The sequence below is a fragment of the Leopardus geoffroyi genome, chromosome C1, assembly GCF_018350155.1.
Source record: "Leopardus geoffroyi isolate Oge1 chromosome C1, O.geoffroyi_Oge1_pat1.0, whole genome shotgun sequence".
In the NCBI taxonomy this organism is placed as follows: domain Eukaryota; kingdom Metazoa; phylum Chordata; class Mammalia; order Carnivora; family Felidae; genus Leopardus; species Leopardus geoffroyi.
The window spans coordinates 94,961,398-94,968,676 of NC_059328.1; positions in this window are offsets into that span (position 1 = coordinate 94,961,398).

Genomic DNA, 7,279 nt, shown 5'->3' on the forward strand with positions numbered 1-7,279 from the left:
TTATGCATCTCTGTGTAAGTACAACAGTTGTTCATGATCAACGTGTCCAGTCGGTTGAATATTGTCGTGCCTTAATTTTCTCAACCTATTTTATGGCGGTCCAGACCAAATCACTTCCTCCCTTTAAAAACAGGCAAAGAAATATGTGCACGTGTACAACTAAAAAGGCATACACAAATATTCATGGAAAGCCTACCTGAAATAGCCTCGCACTGGAAATAATCTCAAGTGTCCATAAACAGTGAAATGGATGGACTGTGGCATATTCTTACAATGGAGTACTATGCAGCAGTGAAAGACATCAATAAACCACTGTGGCACACAACATGGCTAGTCACACAAATGTGACGTTGGGCCAAAGAACCAGACATGAAAGAGCACATAATGTAAGGTTCCATCAATATATAAAGTTAAAAACAAGCAAAACTAATATATATAGTATGAAAAGCCAGGATGATGGCAGATTTATGGAGGAAGGAGGAAATAATGACCAGAAGGATACCATAGGGTTTCTGGGTGCTGGAATGTCCTCATTCTTAACATAGCGGCAGATACATAAATGTGTTCAGTGTGTGATCATTCTTTGTATTGTCCAGTTTTATGCATTTTTCTATATGTTTCTATATGTTTCATTTTTCTTAGAGAGAGAGAGAGAGGGCACAAGTGAGTGAAGGGCAGAAAGAGATAGATAGAATTTGGGGCTCACCCGAAGTGGGACTTGTGTTTTTACCTGAAAGGGGGCTCGTGTTCACCTGATTCGGGGCTCAAGCTCACCCGACGTGGGGCTCGAACTCACGAACTCTGAGATCATGACCTGAGCTGAAGTCAGATGCTCAATGACTGAGCCACCCATGTGCTCGGAGTTTAATTTTAAGAGACTTTAAAAAATACTCATCAGGACCGTAGGGTGACATAAATGGAGGTATAAGCCAGTTGAGAATGAGAAGGTACAGATAACTGTAGGAAAGTTAATTGTGGCATAGAGGGACATATGGGTTTGAAGCAGTGGGTTAAACATCTGAATAATGGAAACAAAGATGACCTTTTATATTACAACAAAGAGCTCCTGGAGCCGAAGGTCTCAAATCTCTCCCTTTTAGACAGGAGTTTGTGCTCTATATTTGGATAACCTTGAGACTACTCAACTACACTTTCCTTTTCTAGAGTTTTCCCCAAGAGGCATCAGCTGTGTCTCTTTTGCCTAACTCTGTGTCCCCAGGGCCTGGTAACAGTGTAGGCACACACGAGGTAATCAGGAAATACTTGAGTGAATAAATGAATGAATGAGTCGAAGGGTAGTCTGCCCTAAACTTCCATCTCTACGGAGACAGAAAATCACTTGAAACGTTTTGTTCCCCTGGGTTCTACTGAGGTTGCTTAACATCCATTCTGCCTTTTACTTTGCTGGCAGCCTTTGGCCAGAGTTGTATCACATGGGTGGAATCTGAGCATCGTAGCCCCAGTCTCCTTTCTTGAGCCTCGTTTACAGTGGGCATGTGACCCAGCTCTGGCTGGTAAGGACATTATCTGTTCTAGTCGAGGAGTGATCTGCTGGGGATGTCTGGTATGGGTTTCCCTAGAAGGGATGGTGTTTTTCTGTCTCTGGTCATCACTGGGTTTGAGGAGGGCAAGAGCTGCGGAGGCAAAGCCAGCACATGCACAGAACAAAGCCAACGTGCTCTCAGAGTAAGGAGGCAGGAGCCCGGTGTGGCTGGCAGGAGCCGGGAGCACCTCTTGCTACCTGAGGTAATGGCTCTCTTGACAGATTAAGGCAGTGAGCTTTCTAAATACATTTTACATGGCTTCCAACACAAATACACATGCATGTAATATACAAAAACTACAGAAGTTTCACAGGACAATACCACTCCTACTCTTTGCAAGATAGTTCTCCTTTTTTCTTCCATTCTATTGCTGCATTTTTAAAAAGACATAACTGAGGGGCGCCTGGGTGACTCAGTTAAGCGTCCGACTTCAGCTCAGATCATGATATCATGGTGTGTGGGCTTGAGCCCCACATCGGGCTCTCTTCTGTCAGGGCAAAGCCCACTTCAGATCCTCTGTCCCCCTCTCTCTCTGCCCCTCCCCTCCTTGTGCTCTCTCTCTCTCTCTCTCTCTCAAAAAAGTAAACATTTTTAAAAAGACATAATTGAGGCACCCTAAAATCATTACACAAACCCAAAAATGTGTGTGACCTACAGCATAAAAAAATTGGGAGTTTTCTGGTACTTTTTCTGCAAACTCTGAAGTCCGACTACCTTGGGTTGGTATCCCAGATCTGCCAGTTACCAGCTTTGTTCAATTGCCCAAGCTTCTTAGCCTCCCTGATTCTGTTTTCTTATTATCTGGTGGGTAAGAAGGGCACCTACTTCCTAAGGATTGTTGTTCTAAGGATTAAATGAGTTAATATATGTAAAGCAGTTGGAATGGGGAGCCATTGGGAGGTCTGAGCAGAAAACTGACAGGATCTCCCAAAGCTGACTTAGGCATGGTCCCTGCCCTCACAGAGTTTACATTCCTCTGGGGAAAATATAATGCAGAGGTACTGGGATGAATAGAAACACATAGCAGTCTAGAAACATGAAGGAGAAACTTGCATTTTGGCTGGTAAAATAAAGTCTCATAATCTCCAGGAACTAGGACTGGGAGATAAAATGAATTTGGAAAATTCTATTTGCTTAAAAAATATAATACACTAGGGGCGCCTGGGTGGCGCAGTCGGTTAAGCGTCCGACTTCAGCCAGGTCACGATCTCGCGGTCCGTGAGTTCGAGCCCCGCGTCAGGCTCTGGGCTGATGGCTCAGAGTCTGGAGCCTGTTTCCGATTCTGTGTCTCCCTCTCTCTCTCTGCCCCTCCCCTGTTCATGCTCTGTCTCTCTCTGTCCCAAAAATAAATAAACGTTGGAAAAAAAATTATTAAAAAAAAAATATAATACACTAAGTTTTAGAGCAATGTCAGGTATACGAAAATCGAAAGGAAAGTACAGTGCAGAGAATATTCCCTCACTTTCACCCTCACAGTTTTCCCTATTATTAACATCTTGTATTTGTGTGGTACATTTGTTAGAATTGATAAGGCAATATTGATACACTATTTTTAAGTGAGGTCTATGGCTTATATCAGTGTTCACTCTTTGTCCCATACTTTCTGTGGGTTTGGGCAAATGTACAGTAACACGTACTCATCATTACAGTGTCATATGCACTGGTTTCACTGCCCTAAACCCCACTCCCAAGCCTATGCTCCACCTACTTACTCATCCCTCCTTCCCTCCCGTGAAACCCCTGGAAACCCCTGATCCTTTTATTGTGTTCATAGTTTTGCCTTTTCCAGAATTCCATAGAATGGAAATCATGCAGTAGGTAGACTTTTAAGATTGACTTCTTTCACTTAACAATGTCTACTTACTTTTTACAAAACCTTTCTAGGGGCACCTGGGTGGCTCAATCGGTTGATTGATCGGTTGATGGGTGGCTCAATCGGTCTTCTTAGTCCTATACCTTTCTCAGAATATTGTGCATCTTCTATCACTGTTTTGATTTTTTGAATGGTAACCTCTATCTTTTACCAAGGTACCGTCCACATGAATTTTATTTTTTTTAGATTTTTTTATTTGTCAGTAATCTCTACACCCAGCGTGGGGCTTGAACTCACAACCCCAAGATCAAGAATCAGATGTTCCACCAACTGAGCCAGCCAAGCCTCTCCCACATGAATTTTAATTGACTAATTTGAATCAAAACTCTCTTCTCCTTGCCTGAATTGCAGTGAAATATTTTTATTGCCTGCTTGAATTCCATTTGTCTTATTAACCACCATATTCTGGCCACTTATTGACAGAAATAACTTAGAATTATAGAAGGTCAAGTTGGAAAAGACTGTATCCGAGGCATTCCTATGCCCCAGGCTGTCCCTGTCAGGCTCTGGCACCTTTGCTGGCACAGTGGAAAATCCCCACCTTGAGAATGAGAGCCTTCCAGTCCCTGGCCTCCCTGGCAGGGGCAGGGGTGGGGTGTAGGGGTGTGTCGGGGTGGTGGTGAAGTCTTGTCACAACTAGTTAGTGGCTCAGGATCAGAGCCCTAGATGGCTCTGTCCAAACCCCTGTCTTCAGCCCGATGAAGGGATCTGATGAAGAACCATCTTCTATTGTTTCCCCTTTATTCACTTAATGAGCAGAGACAACAGAGAACAGTGAGTACTCAGCACAGCCCTAGAACATGGAAATGATAAATATTTGTTCACTGACTGATTAATGACACCAACACCCAGCTGTCCTGACCACATTCACCCAAATAACAAAGCCCAGCAAGGTATGGCTTCCGTGACCCCGTGTTTCAACCCCCGCTGTCCCTGCCCAGCCCAGGAAGGAGTTGAACAACTGTGGTCATGGCCATCGTGAGGAAATGATGAAAGGCTTTGAAAGACAAGCATGTGAAGAAAGGGAGGAAGAGTGGGGGAAGGTCACAGTGGGAAGGGACCTGGAAGGAAGAGAGAAAGGTGATTGGGTAGAGAGCCTGGGGGCAGGACTAGCATTACCCTCACAACCACGGGCTCCCATCTGGGTCTCAGAGATGGCTCTCTTCTCTTCCTTTTGGCTCCTGCAGAGAAAATCATTCCATCTTAAGTCTTGATCATACTTAAAGAGATGATGTACATAGATGTGTGTATGGACGCACACAAACACTCATACAGGAGCTCATGGGTCTGTTTAACTATATGTAACAAATTGACACCTGTTCCAAAACCGGACTCTACCGAACAGAGCCATTCAAAGTGGGTGCCCTGAGGGAGCCTGCACCCTTGAAATCAGATACCGTCTCAAGGGTAAGGGTTAGCCTCAGCCTCAGCGGGTGCCCTCTCCGGACCTGATGAAGAGCTGAGAAGGGCCACAGCCTACTTCATTACTTCTTCTCTTCTCAGCTTGCTTTACCTGTCACTCTAACCCCTCTTCTGCAGCTGTCCTTTGCTGAGCGTCTCCTGAGTCCCAGACATGTTGCTGGGTGCTGCAGGTTAAGCCATGCAAACCTGAACTCCGATCGAAGGAGGCGCCATCTCAGCTCTCAGAGGACTTTCCACACCCAACGTAACCTGGAGGCTTCTTGCGAAGACCAGGGGAGACCAGTTGTGAAAATGCTCTGAATAAGTGGAGTGTGTGAACTAATATTACATCACATATACAGTGGTGCACGCAACAGAACTCCCTAGTGTGCTTGCTGCTGAGAGGAAGCCGAAGGTATAATACTCAGCACCCGATAGACCACATGAGAGGTGGGAGGTCTGAGCAGCAACCAAGGTGTGAATACGTGGGAAATCATGAGCATCAGGTTCCCAGGGCGAATGGGGCCGTGAAATTAAAAACCGCTTTGTTTTGCTTTCGCTTTCCTCATTATTTTTTCTTTTGGTAACATTCAAGGAAGAACAAAACCCAAAGGAAACCATATTCAGATTGGTACTTATTCTATAGGGGCCCAGACACCAGCCCCCTGCTTATCAGTTGCCCGAGTAACAGAAGCCGGGCTGCTGGGGACCTGGGGGTGGAAGGTGGGGCTAAGGCTGTTTACCAGCTTGCTTGGGGAAGGAGGTGGAACCATCACCCACAGCACTAACCAGAGGAAACTGCCTGTTCCCCAAGGTCATAGTTAGTAGAGCTTCCTGCCAGAGCACCCGGCATCTGAGTTCACAACTGAGGTGGCCTTCACCGCAAAGTCTTTCCATAGATGGAGATCAGAGGGTTTGTGAATGACCAACTAACTGCCTCCATGCTGCCTGGGGTGGGGCTGCAGGTGGAGAGAGGGAGCACCAGGCTTTTGTTTGGTTCTGGGTTTTTTTTTTGTTGTTTTCTTTTTTTCAGGCTTTTGAATTTCTGTGTTTAAATCCTGGCTCTTTCATTTGAAAGCTATGGGACTCCTTCCCTGTAAAACAAGGACAGGGTATAATGTCCACTGGCTGACGGTTATGGAACTTTCTGTCCCATCCATCTTAATTTTCCCCTTTCCTTTCAGATCCCCGGGATCCCTTTACCCCTCCTCTTGTGCAACCAGCCCAAACTCAAAAAGGAATTTTGCTTTCTTTGTGTCATGGTTTGCTCTCTGAACCAGATCCTGGGACCCAGCTTTTCAGAATTGAGTGCCAGGCGAGTGTTTTTGCTGACAATAACAACAAAAGTCCTCTAAAAGGAATTCTGCCCCCAGCTTTAATATAACATGCATTTCTTTCCCTTCATGGCTCCACTGGTTCTTCCCTCTGCACTTCCATTTTATTTCAACACAACCTACAATGAATGAGATGGCCAAACCCACAGCCGGACTGGCCTACCTGCTTCGCAGACTTCGTGAATCTCCAGTGCACTGCTCCCCTCACAGGCCATTTTTTAAACAATCTAAGACCGATCATGCCCACCCTTTCCCCCTCCACGTCTCTCCAGTCTTTCTTTCAGGAGCTTATTTATGAAGTCTTTCAAAACCACTATGCCATCATGCCAACATGGTAGCAGGGAATGTTTATTACATATACCTGCCAAACACGGGGTTGGGGGAGGGTTGTTTTTTTAAACAAAATTACAAAAACCAATCAATCAATGGTAGAAATCGGCCATCACTCTTCTAACATTCTTCCTGAAGTATGCCCCATCCACTCTGCTAATAGAACCTCATTTGTTCAGCTAATAGCAGAAATCTTTTGACTGTAGGGAGAGAAGGCCTCCTCCTCTGGCCATAAAGAATGAACTGCAATTTGCCTAGACCATACATAGTAATCTCATTCTCCTAAGGTTGGCGATGTGACCCAATGAAATATTAGGGGAAGTTTCCTGGATGTGGCTTCCAGGAAAGCTTTTGCTTTCTTGGGTTAAAAAAGGACAAACTCAGCTGGCAGGGTCTTTTTTGTACCTTTGTTATTTTTTCTTTCCTGGAATACTGATAATATGCCTGGAAGTACAGCAGCCACCTTGGGACCATGAGGCAGAAGAAGAGGGCAAAGATAAAATCTGTTAAAGTACGGCTTAACAGAAAGATAGCAAGAGCCTGGGATACTGATGGTAACCTCAAGTAGCTGACCAACCTTGGTCCCACCAGTCATGTGAAACAAATAAGCCTCCATTTGTTTAGGTCGTTGGGCCTTTGGTTACACATACCTAAATGCAATCCTAACTGATACATAGTTCTTGCTCTCAAGAAATGGGTAATGGCTCAGTGTATACAACTTGATATCACTCTTCATTCTAAATCTAGTGCATGAAAAAACCATATCTGCTCTACGATCAAAATATATCTCAGGGGTA